At 30.6% G+C, this 22332-nt stretch overlaps 2 long non-coding RNA genes across 4 annotated transcripts; both read left to right on the plus strand.

Annotated features, from left to right (window-relative positions):
• The first annotated feature begins 7631 nt into the window (after window positions 1–7631).
• LOC128294148 (uncharacterized) lies at window positions 7632–8290 on the plus strand. 2 transcript variants are annotated; one of them, XR_008284416.1, is made up of 2 exons: window positions 7632–7726; window positions 7877–8290. It is a non-coding gene; the product is annotated as an uncharacterized LOC128294148 (long non-coding RNA). The 2 variants fall into 2 exon arrangements; XR_008284415.1 differs by having other exon boundaries at window positions 7637–7730.
• Window positions 8291–10746: 2456 nt separating this feature from the next.
• LOC128293729 (uncharacterized) lies at window positions 10747–11625 on the plus strand. 2 transcript variants are annotated; one of them, XR_008283914.1, is made up of 3 exons: window positions 10747–10776; window positions 10944–11158; window positions 11412–11625. It is a non-coding gene; the product is annotated as an uncharacterized LOC128293729 (long non-coding RNA). The 2 variants fall into 2 exon arrangements; XR_008283913.1 differs by lacking the exon at window positions 10747–10776 and having other exon boundaries at window positions 10783–11158.
• Window positions 11626–22332: the final 10707 nt, after the last annotated feature.

Here is a 22332-nt window from a genome sequence, read left to right on the forward strand (position 1 = left end):
GTAATTATATATTCTTTCAATATTTTAGGAAATTAAATTAAAATTTTCAATTTACTAATTAATTTTGTTTCTCTAGATATGTATGTGTTAGCAATTTTTTAATTTTAATATATATAAAATTTATCTATTATCTCTTAAATAATTTAAATTATAATGATAATTTTAATATATTAAAATTAATATTATCTCTTTTAAAATTATATAATAAATCATTTAATATATAAATTAAAAAACAATCAATCATATACCAAAAAAACTTTAAAATTATTTTAAATAATAGTATTTTTAACTTTTTTCATTTTTAACATATATTTTTCTATGTTTTTACTTTCAAATTTTTCTACGTATCATTAATTTTTTTCGAAGATTTTAAATATTAAATTAAAAATAAGTTGTATTTTAATTAATATAAAGAAACTAGTTAACTAATAAATAGAAGATGATGAAAGACTACATGAGTTGTCGAAAAGAATACATGATAACCACTTGGATGATGGGTGAGAATACAGGGAGCAAAACGGCGCCGTTTTGTTTTAAATAAAATGATTTTTTGCGACATTTTTATCAAAATCCCTAAACCTAAACACAAAACCCTAAACTCTAAAAACTAAAACTCAAAACTCAAACATTAACATCTAAACCCTAAACCATAAAACATAAACCACAAAACTCTAAAATCATAAATCTTAAACCCTAAACTTTAAATCATAAATTATAGCCTTAAACCCTAAAATAAAATAAACTTTTGCAGCACTATTGCTTACCTTTTGTGGCGTTTTTCTTATAAACGCTGCTAATGCTTGACTTTTTTAATGATATATGAGAAATTTTTATATTGAATTATTATATCTTTCATATCAATTTTAAATAAATAATTTTTGAAAATTTCAATAATATTTAAAAGAATTAGATAAAATTTGAAATTTTATATAAATTTTATGTAAGAAAACAAAACAAAAATTTCAAAATATGAAAAAAAGCTTTAATTTTTTTTCTCTTCGTAATTATATATTCTTACAATATTTTAGGAAATTTAACTAATTTTTTCATTTTACTAATTAATTTTGTTTCTCTAGAGATGCATGGGTTAGCAATTTTTTAATTTTAATATATATAAAATTTATCTATTATCTCTTAAATAATTTAAACTATAATGATAAGTTTATCTATAAAGCGATGATTCGATAATCAGTACAATGGATAAATACACGTTGATAAGTAGAAGAACATACTTTAGATCCAAGTTGATCTAACGCTTATGTTGAGATAAAACTAAACTATAAAAGTGAAAGGGAATAAGAGCTTTCGATTGGTGCACCTGGTGAGAATAGAGAATGTCATACAGTAGTGATTTTGGTAGCTTGATGACTTAAATGAAAACTTTTGAATAGTTTATTTATCATTTAGTAGCTCGCTGTCATACAGCACTGAAACTATTGTCAATACAAATAGGAAAAAAAATTAATGTCATAGCAATTCTTTAATTTCTAATTTGATTATGAAACTTTTTCCATTAACAATGGTCATTAAACATGTTTTAACCTTAAATTAAAATTTATCTTTAAAGAAAAAAAACAATTATGTCTAATATGAATATGGCCTTTTCTATGCTTGTCATGAAAAATGCAGTGAGGATATATAAATCTTAAACATTATTCTCACTCAAAGCTATTAAGTCATTTTTATTTTACTATATATAATTATTAACACTCATTATGTAAAATTTTAAGAATATTCATATTTTAAATTTAAAGATATTATTTAAAATATTAATACCAAATTTTTTATTTAATATAAAATTAATTTATTAGAAAAGTGATATATACAATTATAAAATTAGTGATTGGTGGTATATCGGGAGTTAGGACATAAGAGTTTTTCTTTTCATATGGCAACACTTTTATATAGTTGGGAAAGGTATAACACAAGTCGGCATAGTATTGGACAAAACCAACTCTTATTTAAGCGTTGCCTTAGGCATGCATATCCCGACCCTCGTCCAAAGAGTTGGCCAAAGCATATGTTGGCAAGTCTATCCCAACACTTAAGAAAGTGTTGGCCCAAAAGTGTCGGCATAGTGTTGGACAAAGCCGACTCTTATTTAAGTGTTGCCTTAGGCATGCATATAGCTACTCTTATACAAAGAGTTAGCCAAAATGTATGCCGACAAGTCTACCCCATCACTTAGAAAAGTGTCGACATACTGTTGAACAAAGCCGACTCTTATTTAAGTGTTGTCTTAAGGATGCATATCCCAACTCTTATACAAAGGGTTGGCCAAAGTGTATAACAACAAGTCTATCCCAACACTTAGGAAAGTATCGGCCCAAAAGTGTTGGCATAGTGTTGGACAAAGCCGACTCTTATTTAAGCGTTGCCTTAGGCATGCATATCCCAACTCTTATATAAAGAGTTGGCCAAAGTGTATGTCGGCGAGTCTATCCCAACACATAGGAAAGTGTCAGCCTGAAAGTGTCGGCATAGTGTTGGACAAAGCCGACTCTTATTTAAGCGTTGCCTTAGGCATGCATATCCCAACTCTTATACAAAGAGTTGGCCAAAGCGTAGGTCGACAAGTCTATCCCAACACTTAAAAAAGTGTCGCCCCAAAAGTGTCGCAGTAGGCATGTTTTGTTGTAGTGGACTAATGATACAAGAAAATTTTCAAATAAAATTTAAAATGTCACTAAAAAAGTTCCCACCAAATATATTTGGTAGCAAGAATATTAATTGACACAATCTCATGATGTTTCTCAAAATCATCATATAAAATATAAGATAAATAACAAGGAGTAACAAATTATTGCATTCGTCATGATAAACCTATTTTTATGACATAAATACCCTGTTGCGTTTTATGTATTATAAATACAAAAAACCAAATTGTCACTAATAAATCTTATTAATTCGTTACAAAAATAATTTAAACTAGTGACGATGGAAAATCATCACAATTTTCTTGAAATGTCACAAAAAGATTTCCAACCAAATTTTTTTATATGTAAATTTTAGCATCAAATATATAGTGACATAAAATTATGGCGTTTTTTGAAATTGTCATATAAGATTTACTATCAATAATTAAATGTGACACTTAGTTGTTTTTTTCACATTTGTAGTATATTTGTGACATTGTAAGCATCACGTAGAAAATGCATCACTAATTTATAAATTTGTTTTAATGTTTTGAACTATTATTTCAGTTTTTGGATTTTCAATTTTCGGATTATTGAACTTCTTTGCTTTTGCTACTGTTACTTCCTTTTGATGATGATACTGCTGCAGAACTGATTTCAGAATTGTTGATGAGCTAATTCTACCTAAGAATTTTATTTACTTTGATGCATTAATTCATTACTTGATTAGCTTACTTAGTTATAATTATGGTTGGTTAGTTATTGATGCAAAGTCGGCTAAGCATTGACGATTAATTTACTTAAATATTTTCTAAAGTTAAGTTTATTGAGTTAATGAGAATATGCTAAGGAGGAGCTGAGATTACTTGATGATTTAGCTTCCTACATTGTGTATGTTTTGTTCAAAAAATAATTGTCAAAGGGGGAGATTATTGAAAAGCATAGAACTAGTAATTGAGTGCCAAGGGTAGTAATTGAGTGCCAAGGGAGTGTCCACTCCCCTACCACTGGAGTTGTTTTAGATAGTTTCCATATTTGAGATATTGACAATTTATTGAGAGATATCTATAGGTTGTGTGGATTATGTGGATGGTATCTAGCCTATTATTGAAGATCATATCGTTTAGGGAAACATGTTTTCGAGATTGGATCAGATTAGATCATCCTTATCTAATACCTTGAATCGTGGATATTGGATTAATTTAGAACATTGCATTCTTAGCTGCCAAGAGTCCTTATTTACCTTATTTATTATTATTCTATTGCCTTCAACTTGTATAATTGAGAGACTTGTATAGTTTCATGAACCTAGAATCGAAAGCACTAAATATGTTCAAGTGAGAAACTATATTTTGTGAACATATATTGATAGTAAAACCTTTGTGTTGTGGTTTTACTTGTTCAATTCACATGGGTGAATTTAGTGGTGAACGTTCTAGCCTTCAAATATACAAGTAAGGAAATTGTCACGTGTATGTAATAGATTTAGGATCATTGTGTAAGAGTTTAAAGATAGTTGATACTTCTCATTGAGCTAGACTCCACAAATGTAAAGAAATTGAACTGCGTAATACTTCTAACTGAACTAGACTCCACAAATGTAAAGAAATTGAACTGCGTAAACAAACTTTTTATCCCTGGCTTGTTTATAATTTCACGCAATATTGAAGGAGTACCCACTTCCTTATCACTCCTTTCAAACACCAAACTTATTTCTAAGCAATTGTTTCAAGATAATAACATTTGTTAAACATAACTTAATAAACGTTTAAAATCTAATCTTTATTTATTAAACATAATTTGTATATAACTTACCCAATTAATAAATATAAATTTATTAATCTCAAAATAAATAAACTTCAACATTTTTGAATGTAAGTTTGTGAAACTTACGTTAATAAATATTTTCATGAATGAAATAAAAAGTTTATCCCCTAAAATTTCTCATTCACATTTTGAGTTCTATAAAATAATAATAATAACTTTCATTAGACAAGTTTTTATAAAAAAAATTTCCAACAACTAGTAAGGTTATCATGATTGCCTAATTTCACACATTAATGGGTTAAGTAGGGTGGACCAATAGTGACTCTGTGTCAAATCCTTGAGTATGAGGTAGATGGAAAAAAAACAACCTGTGGCGAAGTATCAATAGATTGGGTGGGGTTGCCCTTACAATTTTTTCTTCTTTTTCTTTTTTTTTTTTTTTTAGAGGAAAGAGAGTAATGAACCATAACAGATGCACCTAACTATAAAGTGCAAACTAGAAGCAAGACAAACAGGTTAACCTAGTAGAAAAACATTAAATATATCCATTGAGATCAGCCAGCAAGCATTAAGTAGGAAGTGGAGTCAGCCTGCAGCAACCCGTAAGCCAAGCACGACAGTAAGCCACTGGTCCATTAGGTATCCCCGTTTAAGACCTTCGGATAGGTTTACTGCAAGTAATCTCACTGCTGCCACACCTTCCGCGGGTGCAAGTCCTTAATTGCGCTCACCAATTGCATGCAAACAATGCGTCAGTGCCAAGCTATCATCAACAAAAAAAGATTATGATGAGGAGGAGGAGGATGAAGAAGCGCGTTGTTATGAAGGGATACGTACGTCAAGCTTGAAGGAAAGGTGTTTAACCATGGCCAAGGAGCTAAGGTTGAGGTTTTACATATTAACAGGTCCCTTATTATGTTACTGTTGTTGGTACCGCAAGTACTAATTTTTCAAGCTCTTTCTGGCCTACCGGTTGTGTATTAACTAACTTCTTAAATTGTGCCGTGATCTTCAAGTATCATCATTAATTTAAGTACTTCTATAGTTCGATATTAATTCTTGCAATTCAAAAATACATTGCAGGGTTTAGTCATTAGCAGAGTTTCCACGTGAAAACAGTCATAAAGTGGGGCTGTTTTTTTGCTGTAAAAGATGGGTGTTAGTCTGTTACAGATGCAGACATGCGATCATTGGGGTTAGACACAGGTTTCCCCTCCTTTTTTTCGATATTTGAGTTTATATATGTACTTTCAAAAATCAATTAAGAAATATCAATGGCCCTTTCTCTTATATGTTTGCACCAGTGAGATAATAGGAGGGGCTCAAAAAGAGCTGGGATCGATCAATCACTAGTACAATAGAAACAATCTTTCTTTTTGACCACTATTGGGGTTAGTGTACAAGGGCTTTGTATTGAATCTTTGTTCTTTCTTTAACCGGCACTTGCTTTTACTAGGGGAACATGCTTCAAGCATATTCACCATTGTAGAACATGGGTTCTGTCAGTAACAATTGAGAAAGCACTGCCCAAATCTAATCTAATGGGCTACATTGATTAACTTTTAGGGACCATGGGTCAATCTTCACTTATTTTGTGTGCGTTAGCGTTACCCCCATTGTTGATGGGGTTGTAAACAGGTTGGTACTTACTGAATTCCAGGATCTCCTCTGATAACTCATTTAAAAGGTTTTAGGCTTGAAATTTCCCGGTATCACGCCACTCATCATGTCCAATTAGTCGGTTAGGGCAATTGTGAGTAAAAGTATTGTGCAGGTCACAATGTTAATAGTTAAATTGTATTTTTTTCTATTTACTCAAAAAAATGAGTAAATTAGTCCCTATGCGTTAGATTAGAGAGCAATTTAGTCTTTTTTTTATTAAAAATTTCATCCATTTTTATTATTAAAAGTAGCACGGATGACAGAGTAACAAGACAATTACACGTGACATGCTAAGTATATATCATTTTGACATACATGAACTAATTTTAAATAGTAAAAATTGATAAAATTTTTAAAAGAATGATCAGTTTACTTTTTGCTATAATGTATAAGGACTAATTTGTCTATTTTTGAGTAGAGAAGATAAAATATAATTTGACTCTTAATACAATAATCTTTATATACTTCTACCAATAATTATGATAATTATTTATCTAGTTATATACTATGTTGTTAAGATCGTTTATGGGGGCAGCTTCACCAAAATTTCCAAAAATATACTTCAATTAGTAGCTTCATTTAATTTTCTATCTAATCAAAACATGGTCCATAGGTCCCATGTTAAATATAATACTTCACATCAGTGATATATTTATAATGTAATACGACCAAATCATCATTATGATTGCTTATCAAAATAATTAAAATTATGGAAAAATGAAACCCCAACTACAATACCAACTTTCTTTTTAGGATCATGTACTTGTTGTTTGCCCCATTAATTGCAAATATTAATTGTGTCCTTCCAACATCATTCCTATGTGCTATATGTTTGAGATGGTTACACAGTTTGCTAATAATGCAGCAACAATTTGGTGCAATTTGGGTCTTAAATGCAAAATATGGGTCTCAGAGATATTGTTTGGTACAGTCTCACAATACCTAAAAATTAAGTTCACCAACCAAAGACTTCATTCCCCAACTCTTTTTTGAAATTCAAATGGTGTTGGCACCACACCAATAGCAGCAACAACAACAAGGCCCTTCCACCTCATAAATACAAAATTGAAAGCTCAAGGGTTTGTTTCAGTGAGAGCTTTCCTATTGTCTCTCAACTTTATATTTAATACACCCACACCTTTTTTGTTGTTGGGTTGGTGGCCAATTCAATGCAACCATTTACCTTTTAACGCTTACCTCTCTCTCTCTCTCTTTTTATTTATTTGGTTGTATGTATGAGTGAACCCTCTTTGTCTCTAAACTCTTAATATATGAGATTCTCTCATCTCCTCCTCTTCCTACTCCATTAATGTTTCTTCTCTTCTATACCTTGAAAGCTGTTTCTTTTTCATGTCTTTAGCTTTCTTTGTTCATTATTTTCTATCATCTGTTGATGTTGAAGGTAAATATGTATTATGTATATGAATACTCCCTTTCATATGTATGTGATTGTAATTCTCCAATATACAGGAAGGAAGATGGTGTGAGAGCATGGGGAAAGCATACATAGAAAAAAGTAAGAATGTTAACGAGATATTGGTGCGGTTCAATTTAAGAGCATCACTCTAAAGGTTAAGAGTTATGTTATTTGATTGAGCCGTGCCAATATCACGTAATAATTATACACCTTTGCTCTTAGTAAAAGTATGAGAGTTCCAAAGGTAGGTAAGCCCTACTGCTCTTTTTGCCATGTTTAATGATGCTACTGCTGTTTTCTCCATTTAGATTAGTTTTTGAATGTTGAGGGCTTCATACCATACAAGATTACAGATAAGATTGTCCATATATATGTATGTATGTATTGGGTGCAGGATTTTGAAGTTCTTATTGACCATTTTTGAAATGCATGCAAGGTGGGTTGAAGAACCCAGACAAGAACCATCGAAGAGGACAATTTCAAGGAGGATTAAATATTATTATTTTATTGAGTTGCCAACTTGCCATCAAGCTCAGTCAAAGCCAAATTTCATGCAGGGAAATTTCCACCAAAACATGGTTGTGAATAGAGTAGTATATATATGGACAAAAACAAAGACAATGTCAAAGTTATTGTTCAGTGTGTAGCTTTTCCATGTTTCTTGTTGTCCAAATGGCGATCGAATCGACCATTTGGTTGAATTTAGAGAAACTTTTGATGGGGTAGGTTACATAGATTTAATCAATGAAACTGAACTTTTATGTTTATCAGTTACTTCTACGTAATGTCCACATTTTTGACAAATTGATATGGGTAGTTGACAACATCCATATCTCCTTTTAAGCCTTTTTATAACACATTCCAAACTCCAAATATATCTACCTTCCATCTATATACCTTTTAAATTTTTAAAATTCTCTGACATTAATAAATATTCAAAAATATGGTTATCACATATATATTTAGTTTAATTATTTGGTTAAGGTATTAAATAAAGTACGGTCAAATATTTGTAGATATCTAGTAATTAATTGATTATTTTTTAATTAATGGACTGACTATAAATTAAGGTTAATGTGTAAAAGTTATATATTAGGGTTATGGTTCTTAAATTACACATACGTAATTTTTTTTTGTAACAACCCAAAAGTTAGTGATGTTGGAAAATGTCGTTTCAGAACTTCGTTTCTATAAACCAGACCCGTAAATATTTAAATATTTATGGAACTATAATAGAAGTAAATTGAATTTCAGTCAGGTAATGTTGTCAAATTACTAATTAATTAAGGTAGGGACTAAATTGTAAATGTGGTAAAAGTGCAATTACTAAATAACTCCAATTAGAATTTAAAGTGAGGGTCTTGTATAAAAAGTATATCATTAAGGTCAGGAAAGTGGACGGTAGTAGTTGATGTTGAATTTACTTAAGGTTAAATTTGTGGATTGAAAGAGAAAATCTTGTCTTCTTCGTTCATCAAAACCGAATATAGAGAAGAGAAGAACTTTCAGCTAGGGGTTTTGAACTTTGAAGCTTAATTTGGTTAATGCAATTTAGTTCTTTTCTTGTAATTTTTATGTTTTTAGAATCTTGAAAGTTTAAGCTAGTTGACCCATGTAGTATTTTTTAGAGCTGTTAAAGATTTAGGATGTTGTCATTGTTGGATATTTGAAGTTTTAGGTACTAATTTGATATATTTTAACCTTAACGTTGAAAAAGGACTAAATTGTAAAGTCAATTGATGATTTTTTTCAATAGGGTCTAAATGCAAAAATTTCAAAATTTCTAGTAGAAATGAGAAATAGGAGGTCCAATAAAGATTTAGTGAATTCGGCTTGAAATTTTGAGATTTGAATTGAAAGTTATGTTAGTCTTGGTTTTAGGGACCAAATTGAATAAAATGAAAAAGTTGTTTAAATTAGCAATTGAATGTGAATTTGTTTGTATATTGATGAATTATTATGCTTGTGTTAATCTGTAGCTAATGTTGACTATGATTCCTCGAAGAAAAGGGTAAAAGACAATCGTCGACAAATAACTCAGAGTTTACGGTTTGTATTTCTATAATCTGAACTACTTTGCATTTTTTCATAATGGATTGTTTGTGCATGGTAAGACTTTGTGCATGGTAAGACCATAAGGTGAGACAATTTTTTTATAAATAAGTTGTATTGGATTGTTTTGAATTGAATAATGTTAATGAGGACTAAATTAAATATAAGTGAAAAATGCATATGTTTATATAAATGTGAAATTGAATACATATTGTGTAACATCCCGTTTTTCAGTGGTGACGGAATAGTGGTTTCGGGACCACAAATTTTTGTCGTATCAACTCATAAATATTATTTTTAGAATATTTATAGAGTCATTATAGTCGTATTAAAATTTGGTTAAGAAATATTAATGTTTAGTTAGTTAATTAAAGAAAAAGTACTAAATTGAAAAATGTGCAAAACTTTTTAATTATAGTAATTAGGTGATGAAATGGTGTAATTATTAATTGAGGAAGGACTTAAGTGATAATTAAGCCCTAAATAATATAGTGGGACAGCAAATTGATGGATAAGGACAAAATAATGAAATTGTAATGGCAAACTTGTAATTTAGTTGAAATTAAAACAAAATTAAGTAAGAAGAAATAGGTTTTCTTCTTCATTTTCTTCTTTTTTCATTTCCGAAACACAATAGAAATACCTTGGAGAATCAGTTGAGCATAGGAGCTTCCATGTGAGTTCAATTCTTACTCGTTTCTTGTAATTTTTATGTTTTTGAGATCGTTGCAACTAGATCGAGCTAATCCTCACCTTCGTTTCTGATTCTGTTAAAAATTTTGGAGGTTGTCATTGATAAATATTAGATGTTTTTGATGAATAACATGGATTTGGAGCTTTGATTGTGTTGTTTGATGATTTTGCAAAGTGATTTTTTGTTAAATATTGATTTTAGAATTAAATTGTGAAAATGTCAAAATATTAGGGTTTGATAGTGAATCTTAGGTTTATTAGGCGCTATATGAGGGCCTAGAATATTTGGATAGATTATTGATTTGAGTAAATTAGTTAATTGATAGATTAACTAATTAAGGGATTAAATTGCAAAAATTGTAAAAGTTTGGGGTAATTGCATAAATTCAAAAAATAAAAGGGTATTAATTGTAAAATGGATTGGAAATGAAATATATGCTAATAAATGAGTAATTTTATATTCTAGATCAAGATCCCGTAGATACTCGCAGAAAAGGAAAAATAGCATAATAGTCCCACAACTTCTGCAATTACAACAATTCAGTCCAGGTAAGTTCGTACGGTTAAAATTTAACATTTGTATAAATTGATGATTGGTATTATGCATATATTCTATTGTTGGAAATGAATTATTGTTTGAATTATAATATTGAATTGGATATTCAGTTTGAATTGAACGCGGGATTTGAGTACATTCGTGATTTGGTGTATGACAGGGGTTTGGAATAGAGATGGTATTGGAGGGATATATCGGTAATTTACCCAAGTAAATCAAGGTTCAGCATTTGTTGTGAACTCTCATGTTTTACTTTCTGTTTGGGGTGATTAGGTGGATCAGCTCTTACGAGCTTCTATTCAGCTTTTGAGCTTCTGTTGGCGTATTCGAGAGGACCAGATCTTATTAGTTTTTGTTGACGATGTACTCTTACCCGTAAGTCGTTCTTCTAATGGAAAATTCTCGGTAACGTGATGATTTATTTAATGAATTTGAAAGACACGCTATTTATTTTTGTATTGATTTGAATACAGATGTATTTATCGATTAAAGTTGTGAATGACAATGAGTTGTCTTGGTTTATTTTTATTATTTGATTTATTATAGTTAGTTCAGTAAGATTTTTGTTTAACTCATCGAACTTACTAAGCTTCATTAAGCTTACTTGTGTTGTTTAATGTCATTGTAGATTTTCTAAAGGTTGGACGATCAGATCGGCACTCAAGTTACGCTATCCAGTTTACTTCGATAGTTTTTTGAAACGTTAAATTTGGATTATATGGCATGTATAGGCTCTTGTGCTATTTTGGTTAATGTTTGGCTTATGTAAATGTTATGAATGATATTTTGTGCAAATAACCAATTTGCAAAGGGTATGAGAATGAGGTATAGTTGTTATGCTAGTATGTGTGGCTTACATATATTTGATTTGTTGTGGTTATGGTAACTTTGTTAGGTATTTTGATTTGGTATTGCTGGAATGAGCTGATGAATTGAATTAATGTGTATTTTGAGATTAAGTTGTATATAATTGTGGTACCAATTAGGGTACATTGGTCAGGCACATATTAGGTTGGTTTTGATGTGCTTTTTACCTGATTAATGTCATTTTGATTTTTTATTTTGGTTATTATTTGAGTTTCTTAAGGTCCAAGCAATTTAATTATGTTTGTATAAATGTATGATTTGAATGATTTACTATTCTGTTGTCCTGTAATACTCCGTAACCCTATTCCGGCGATGGATACAGGTTAGGGGTGTTACATATTGAGAGGAATTATACTGCCATATGTATAAATAAGTGGATTCTTGATTAAAATATATGTGAATTGAGATATTGACTGATAAAGAAATGAGTAATGAGTACCCTATTAACTGCTCATGTAGAGACGGATATAGTTGGCATGCCATAAGATAGGAAGAGTTTAAGGTTACTTCGACTACGAGACGATGAGGTACTGGGTGTCAAATTACTTTGGTTATACCAATGAGACACTGGGTGTCAAACTTATTAATGAGCGTTGGGCACAAACTATTTACTTCATATTTATCCGATGAGGCATTAGGTGCCAAATTGGTATGTTGGTTAGATATGTATATCCATCTGAGCCCAAGTCAACTTAATAGGGAGATAAATAATAAAAAATGAATAATTAGAATTGAAACGATGATGATCAAGTCCTCGAATTCATGAGAATGAAAATTAGAAATGAAATATGGTATTTGATAATTGAGATTGCAAATAGATATGAAATGAAAGTATTATGAGCTTATACTTGTGAATTAAATTAGATTGTTGATAATGAGATGAGAAATGGTTAATTGACATGGTACTTGCATATCATTACTTGCTCTTTATTCATGCATTCAAATGATTTTGTCATGTTATAATATTCGGATTATAGAAACACCGCTGAGTTATACCTAGCATACGATTTTATTTTTCATACATAGGTTAAGTTTTATATTGTTTGACCGTCAGTATCAGCATCCAGTAGCAATCCTAGACTCAAAATGGTGGTGATGTTTTAGTTGTTAATGGCATGTACCTAGGGAGTCATATGCTTATGCACTGTTCTATTTTGTATTTTGTTGCATTTTGAGAATCATGAGCATATGTGTATATATATGTGTGATAACAATGGTATCCCGTTGAATGATTCAGGTATATATATGCTTAAATATTTAAATAGTAAGTTGGTAGTATGATATAGAATAGGTGTGGCAAACAAATAGTTGAGAAATGATGAATGTTCTGCTTATATTGGCTTGATTGTTTGGAAAATTTGGTACATATTTATAAGGTTGTATTTAAGTCAATTTAGATGCTTGAATGATTAAATTAATGAATGTTTTGTTGTTTGTTTTGAGGTGTCAATTGTGGCATATTGTATGGTTTTAACTGATATAACATTGAATTATATGTAGGTTTGAATAGGTTTCATTGTAATTTAGGTCATACTTTGCATATGAGAAATGTTCAAGGTTCTTTTAGGCCCTAAAGGTTACTTTTTGTGCCACACAGCCTTGTGCCACACACGGACTAGAGGCACGACTTTTGTTAGTTACACGGCTAGCAACACGGTCGTGTGATAATTATTGAATAATTACACTTTTATCCTACACCATGGTGAGTTACACGGTTTGGTCACACGGCTATGTGACTCAATCTTTACACGGCCTCAACTAGTTACACGGTTTGTCCACACATCCTCAACCTGTCAAATGCCCAAATTATTATTACTATCATCACTACTATTACTATTATTAAATACTATTATTGTCATTTTTTACAAATAAGCAAGATTAAAAAAATAATAGACAAACATGAAATGAAATGAAAAAGAGGAGGCTTTTTATTATTTTTGTTCTTAAAAAAATAAGGTAAAAAAACACAACTACAAGCATTCTATTTCTTTTTTTTTTCTTTTCTTCTATCTTTATTTTTTGCCATAGGCATGTCATGAGGGATCGGATTTTAGATTCTGATGAAGGGGACGTCACCAAACTATCTGTCCTCCGTCCCTAGGAGCCCCCAAAAATCTCCTTTTTTTTCCTTGCTAAAATAAAGGTTTCTTTTAAAAAAAAAAAGCTTGATTTTGGGGAAAATAGTGTTTTTTATAAAATTAGAAAGTTTAGATTTTGGAGAAATAAAAATATGTTTTTATTTATTTATTTTAAAGGAAAGATTAAATTTTAAAATAAATTTTGATTTTTTTCAACCATTTCAAAGTAAAAGCTTTAATTTTTAAGAAAAATAGTGTTTTTTAAAAAAGGAGAAAGTTTAAATTTTGAAAAATAAATAAAGTTTAAATTTTGAAAAAAATTTATTATTTTTAGTTATTTTAAAAGAATTTTAAATTTTTAAAAGAGTTTTGATTTTTTAACTACTTCAAAATAAAACATTTAATCTTTAATAAAAATAGTGTATTTTTTTAAAGGAGAAAGTTTAGATTTTGAAAAATAAAATATGTTTTTAAGTCATTTTAAAGGAAAGTTTAAATTTTTAAAATAAAGTTTTGATTTTGCTTAACTATTTCGAAATAAGATTTTGATTTTTAAGAAAAGTAATGATTTTTTCTAAAGAAAATTTTGATTTTGCAAAAAAAAAAGAAAAAAATTCCAGCCACTGTATGCGGCGGCCCACCACCGGAGGCTGGAGAGCTGTTGGGCTCTCCGGTGGTAGAGCCATGGCCAACATAGAAGTTAAAAGAGGAAGAGATTTTTATTTTTATTTTTATTTTTTGAAAAACAATTAGGTTTAAATGAAAGAATGAATATCTTTTTTTTAATTTATAGGTGCGAAAAATGGGTAATTTATTCTCACCCCCTTACTTTTTAAATTTACAAAAAAAATACCCCGTTTTTTGCAGCACCGCCATCACTCTTTGACCTATTTACACTCGTAACCATTTTATTTATTTAAACATTCGATTTAATTCCAAATTTAAAAATTAAAGGCAAATTAATTGCTATATCAGTCATTTGTCTTCCACATTTTTATCTTTAGTCCTAAAATCAAGCTATGTCATTTTGTTTCCATCTTTAATAAATAATTTACACTTATATCTTCCATTTCACTTGTATTTATACATTATATATTTAATGTTAATTATGCACTTTCTTTTAATATTTTATATTTATTCACACTTGGATAATTTTTATTTATTCTTATTTCGTTTTATTTATTTTCATATCTATTTTTATTTTTTACACATTCCCTTAAATACATTTTAATATTATTTATTTATGTTATCTTGATTCTTTTATTGTATTATGAATAAGGTGTATTATTGTTATTATTATTATTATCATGTTAATGTCTTATTTATTTCATTTATTTAATTTTTCTTTTATTATTACCATTTTGAAAGAGTTTTAACTTTTATTAACTTTAGCCAATTTAATTAATTTTCCTATTTTATTACTATTCATTTAAAAGATAAAATTTTAGGTCATTTTTTCATCCTATAATTGTTGACATGAAATTAGTTAAGTACGTGTTATATTTTAATGAAACCATAAGGTATTTACATTTGGATTTAGGTTAGTCCTTAATATCTCACCTACCATTTACCTTAGAAAATTATAAATAATATGTAAAATATTTTTAGGGTTTTAAATTAGTTTTAAATATCGTATAGGATTAGGATCTTAAGTTAATATGTAAATATTTTTAGGACTTTATTCAAGATTAAAACTAAAGATTTTTTAGGTGAATTGTAAATCATGAATAGGTCTTTCGAGTATTTTATTTTAGAAACTTTTTAAGAAAGCTAATAAATGCTATTTAAGATTTATTAGTTTAGGATTTTGACTAATTTAAATCTTAGATCAAGAATTTTAAAGTAAAATAAATCATAAACCCGACATAGGATACTTTCGTAAGATCTTGATAAGTTCAACGTTATTAATTAAATATTTTAAAATAATAATAATAATAATAATAGATCGAATAAGTTGTAGATATATTTTAATATTTCTCTGAATTCATTGGTAATTTCTATATTTTTTTTAGAATTCTAAAATAGAATTAATTTTAGGAATTGGAGGTATTTTACTAGAATTATTTTGGTATCCTTTAGGGGTTCCTGTTAAAAGTAAAAATCTCTAATTTAAGTTTCAAATTAGATAAGTTTGGTGAACACATCTTAATGAAGCTACACGTAAATCAGAGGCCTTTCTTTTAGAGTTTTTATTTAAGATTTTCATAAGATTTTAGCTTAGATTAAGACAGTAATATGCTTAAATAAAAAAAAATTTATCTCTTAAGACCCTATAGGACTATCCCCGTTGTGGGGGTACTGTAACACCCTAAACCCGACCTAGACGTTATGGTCGAATCTAGTGATATCACATGGAATGGGATCTGAAATCGAGATTGACAAGTTAAAATCGTTCTAGTTAATTAGCTTTTATTTAATTAAAAAAAACATGAACTAGCTGATTTGCCTTAAAACATGTCTTTTAAGCGGAAGCTTTTGAAACCAATTATTTTACGAAACCAAAAATCTTAGTTTTTAGAAAAAAACCGTGTTTTGTTGAGTTGCAGTTTAAAAATCCATAAAAATAGTATAAAATCCCAATTTAAGTCAAACAGTCCAAAGTCCCAACATTGCAATAATAAATACCTAAAGATAATATAAAATCAAAAGTTGTTATAAAGCAGTTTAGTAGTGGTGGTCATCGTCGAGCCTTCCGCTACACCGATCCGCCTAAATCTGGGGATTACCTGTACAGATTAAATAGAAAAAGGGGTGAGTTTTCACAAACTCAATGTGTAATCCCCATAGAAAACATACATACAGATACACATCAGAAAATAATAAATTACAGTCTGGGGCCTGAGCCCATTATAGATTCAATTTGGGCCTTGGCCCATTCGGATACAGTCTCAGATATAATTTAGGGCCTTGGCCCATCTCAGATACAATATGCAATAGCAGAAAATCAGAATCCTACCTACCAAACTCTACATACCATCTCCGTCCATCCCTACACGCCATGTGGGGATTAAATCAACTCACTCTGTAACAGTCCGGTTTTTAACTAAATCGGAATAGTGGTTTTGGAACCATAAATCCGAGGTCAAAAAATTATTTTAATATTATTTTTGGTATTTACAGCATGTGAATATATATGTGTGAAAATTTCGTGAGATAATTTTATCGTTTAATAGTCAATTTGAGAAAAATGACTTAATCGCGTAAAAGGCAAAAGTTGAATTCTATTTGATAAAGGTGTCTATTTGTTATGGCTTATTAAATGTGAAGTTCTTATGTTGTAAATAGGCCATTTAAATAATGGATGGACAAATATGCCTATAGTTAGTGGAATTTTAATGTTTATTCATTAAGGGTAAAATGGTAAAATATGTATTAAGTATAATAAAATAAAAACAAAGTTAATTTGTGTTCATATTTTCTTGCTATCAATTGAAATTGAGAAAGAAGAGAAGCCATTTTAGGGCTTTGATATTTGGCTAGCATATTCTTTGATTAAGGTATGTTCTTTACTCAGTTTTTGATGATTTTTATATTTTTGTGATCGTTGCTTCGAGTACTAGCTAGCCCATGCTTTAATTTTTGAATTTGTTGATGATTTTGTGAAGTTCAATTGATGAATGCTTGAGTTCTTGAATGTTTGATGACGGAAAATGAGTATTTGATGATAGATTATTATGTTTAATTAAGTGATTTTTTTATAAAAATGCTTATTGTGGATTAAATTGTGAAATTTCAAAATTTAGAGGTCTAAATATGAAATAAATTGAATTAATGGGCTGCTAGGGACCTAGGTAAAATTCAGCCTAACATGAACATATTGAAATTTGGTGTATTTTGAGTTGTTTTGAAATAGCGACTAAATTGAGAAAATATAAAATTATAGGGGTTAACGTGTAAAATGCTCCAAATTGTGTGCTTTGGATGAAATTGAATGAATTGAGGAATAAAAGAGTTAATTTTGAATGTATATAGATCAAGAAAGAAAGAAATCGGATTTAGATCGAGGGAAATCGAAAGTTATCGAATAATCGATCCAATTCATCTATTCCGACTACGAGGTAAGTTCATATGCAATTGAATGCTTTTAAATTGAATTATATGTTTTTACTTTCCATTGAATTGTTATAAATATTGAATTAGCATTTATGAGCAAGAATCGACAGAGTTTCAACATCCGAAAGTCCCGTACGAACCTTAGGAATAGTATAGGATACAGATGTCATGACATTAGGTTATCGATATGTGATTACATGTAAGACCATGTCTGGGACATTGGCATTGTATTAAGATTACATGTAAGACCATGTTTGGGACATTGGCATCGTTAATCGATTTCGTGTAAGACTCTGTTTGGGACAGTGGCATCGTTATGTGATTACATGTAAGACCATATTAGGGATATGGCATTGTACGAGTTTATATGATTTCCAAGTATCCTTATTGATTCCGAACAGTTCAACGGGAAAAGTTAAGTCGAGAAAGAATATGTGAATGAGCCAAGTGATTCAGGTATGTATAAAATTCATATGATCTTTGAGAAGAGAAAGTAATTAAGGAATTGGTATGTTTGAGAAGTATAAATTGATTAATAGAAAGGTTTGTGATCTTGAATGTGTATTTAATTGTGCTTATTTATATCTTGTTTAATTGATGGTAAAGATATTGATTCATAAGATGGTTTATTTGTGTATGGCTTACTAAGCTTTTAAAGCTTACTTTGTGTGTTCTTTCCATGTTTTTATAGATCATCGAAGCTAGCTCGGACTCTGCGATCAATGGGAAAATTCATCGCACTATCGATCAACTCGTTGGTATTTTTGGGAGCTTTGTATATATGGTATATAGCATGTATAAGCTAGAGTTATCTTGATATGTTTTGAGTTGTGATTTTAGCCATGTGATTTGGCTTGTAAATGTTGGTGTGGATTTGGCCATTTAAGTTGGCTTAAGTTATGTGTTTGATAAGTTAATTATATGATATATATAATGCCTTATATGTTGGCTTATTTGGTGTGATTATGTGTTGGTTATTTTGATTAGATGTTAATTGATGTGCTTAGGCTTGGATAATACCATATTGTGGTTTGATTTTAGATGACCATATGGTATATGTTGAAATATGAAATAGGTAATAAGTTTATGGATAAATGCATTTAGTATTTATATATGTTTGATGTTTTTGGTATAGTGAAATGGTATGTTTAGGTTATGGAATTGAGTAGTGGAAATGGTTGTGAATAGATGGCATGATATGTGTATGAATTGGTAAGTTTTTGGTCACTTAAAGATGTATTGAAATAGTGTTATTTGGTTGCTATGTATGCTTGTGGTTAGGGTGGTAAATTGGCTTTGTAAATAGCCTATTTTTGTCCACATGGGTAGAGACACGAGTGTGTGTCTCCACCGTATGCGACACACAGTCTGTTGCATGGCCGTGTGTCCCCTGGGGTACCCTTCGATTTAAAGTCAGTATACCTTACAGTTTTGACACGGCCTAGACGCGCGGGCATGTCTACTGGCTGTGTGTGGTACAACGGCTGGCACACGGGCGTGTGGTCGGCCATGTGACCCAAGTCAATAACCTTTCTAAGATTTTACACGGCCTGGCGCGTAGACGTGCTCTCGGCCATATGGTGCAAGTCAGTATGTATGCCCTATTTTCCCACGGCCTGTGACATGAGCGTGCCTGGTAGCCGTGTGAGGCACACAGCCTGTTCACACGAGCGTGTGACCCTAAAATTAAAAAAATTTATAAGTTTCTCAAAGTTTGTGAATGTTATCGATTTAGTCCCGAACCACTTCTAAGCATATTTTAAGGTCTCGTAGAACCTTACAAGGGACAATGTGATTGATATGACTAGATTTTGATTATGAATGTATTAATGAATGTGAATTGTGTGTGATTTCTGGTAATGCCTCGTAACCCTATTCTGGTGACGGATATGGGTTAAGGGTGTTACACACCCATCCCTACACACCATACTGTACCGAAATGCGACACATAATCAAAAATATGCAGCAAAGCTGCCAGATAACAGGCTTAATAGCCGTTCAGACACTTCTTCCAGATAACAATAACCCACCTCGATGCAATGCAACATACAAAAGATGTCATGCTATTATGTAATTATAGTACATGCATTCAGATATCATAATTCATATTTGGTACAGAAATCAGACAGACAGATCAATCATATAGGGGTCTGAGTAGGGTTTACCGACCCTTTAGTAGGTTCACAGTTGACTTGGGCGACCCATGCAACCTTAAACAACTTTTCAAAAAAATGAGCTCACATGCCCGTGTGGCCCACACAGCCCACATTGGCCTTGTCCGTGTGATTCATTTTTAATGTAACCCATGCTAGCTAAATATTCATATATGTCTTCACTATTTACTTATATGTTCATTCAAAGCTGTCTACTTGAGTCATTGTCACTAAATTATTTATATCATGAGCTACATAATTCCAAATTAAGATCTGCTTGATGTTTTTGAAACTAGACTCAAATACCTTTCTATCATAAAATTTTTAGAATTTATAATTTATCAAATAAGTACAATAAAATTTTCAAATTTATCCCTATTCTATTGTTTAACAGCTTCAACCTCTCCTTACTAAAAATTATTTATCTCTTAGTACGGAATTTGGATGATGTTTCCATTTGTTTATCTTAAAAATAGACTCATTAAATATTTAAACATATAAATTTAAGCCCCTAATTATCTTTTTACAATTTTTTATGATTTTCCAAATTCAAATTAGGGGAACCCAAAATCATTCTGACCTTGTCTCAAAAAATTTATTATATCGCATAATTTACAATTCCATTGCTTACACTGTCTCTTCCATGAAAAACTATACTCAATAAAATTTAATTTCATATTTTATTAAACCTCTAACTCAATTTCCAATATTTTTGATGATTTTTCAAAGTTAGACTACTACTGCTGTCTAAAACTATTTTAGTGCAAAATGTTGATTTCCAAGTTTATAACATCCTTATTTTCTTTCTCTACAATTTTTCGCATCATTTTCTCTGTTTTCTCTTATTTATCGACGGCAAGCAATTTCGGCTTTTCGTCGAATCCCGTTTTCTACATTTCGGGTATACACCTGGTATCGATTCGATGTGCAAAGTAATCCGAGCCTTCTAAAACCTATATTTGACCAATATATCCCTTAATTAATCATTTGATTAATCAATCAAACCCAATATAAAACTCGAGAAACTAAAGCAACAACAATTCGAAAACTTACAGCGACGAATCCAATAACCAGCTGCCTCCATACACTGGAATATTCGCTTAAAACCTTTGAACAGCACCTGAATGAGAGTAAAATGAACCCTTTGTTAATTGCATAATCGAAATATGATAAATAAGGGGAAAAATTCCACTTACAGAAATAGATGAAGTCGAAAGTTGCACCCAAAGAGATGACTCACAAAAAATACAAAAAAGAAAAGAGTAGGGAAAAGAGAAGAGAATTTCAGCTATAGAGCAAGAGATGAAACGATCAAGAAAACGAAAAGAGAGGGGAAAGAGAAGAAACAAGATTCGGCCAAAGGGGAACAAAAACCAAAAGTGAACAAGAAGGGAGAGAAACGGCAGAGAAACAAAAGTCTAACATTAGAAAATTTGTTGGGAAAAAAGAAAATAGAAAACTGATAAGAAGAAAATCTTATTTTGATAACTTCTCCCCAATTATCTCTTAAAAACACTCCCTATTAACTCACTAAAACACAACTACTCAGCAGTCCAGTTTAATTTGAACTCCGCCATGCCACACGCCTCAAACAAAAACTAATTCCCCTACTTGCACAGGGACTCAAACACAAGACCTCTTACACACTAACCCTCCACTTAACCACCAGACCAGTAGGCCCATTCTAATATATTTTTACCAACAATTAAATAAAAGCCTACTAAACAAGAGTAGGGCCTAATTCATTCAACATACCTAAATTTTCCCAAGTGAAAGCTTGAACTTGGGACCTCCCAAACACTCACAGAACACATAACCACTAAAGTTGACAAATATTTGTGTCATATTTTCACAATAACGAAATTAGAAATTTTGGGGAGTTACAAGTGCTATAACCTTCCCTACACGTAACTGTACTCCCGAACCCGAAATTTGGTGATGAGATCAGGTCTAGATTTTTAGGATTTTTCCATAGTATTAATTCTAGATTTTTAGATGATAGGTGGCTAACCAACCTAGCCCTAATTGGTTAGTGGTGACTCTATGTAATTTAGTCCCTCCGTGTCTAGCTTTGCTTACTAGGCCCCCGTACTCTTATGTAGGCAACGTTATGGCAGTTAGCAATAAGGTGGAATGGGAGAAATTTATGAGTAATTCCAACCAAAAAGACTAGAGTGGTTAAACCATCAGCAACACCCTTTGTTATCATGGTTGCAACATTAAATCTCTTCATGAAATCACGGAGGGATTCTTTCTCCTTCTATCAGATGGAAAATATGATAAGTTAGGGATTGTAATGGGGTTTTGTTGACTAAAAATCTATTCATGAATAACTCGACTAACTAATCAAAGTTGTTGATAGACCCCGAGGGAAGCGATAGGTACCACTGTCTAGCAC

Source organism: Gossypium arboreum, chromosome 6 (assembly GCF_025698485.1).
Source record: "Gossypium arboreum isolate Shixiya-1 chromosome 6, ASM2569848v2, whole genome shotgun sequence".
Classification (NCBI taxonomy): Eukaryota; Viridiplantae; Streptophyta; class Magnoliopsida; order Malvales; family Malvaceae; genus Gossypium; species Gossypium arboreum.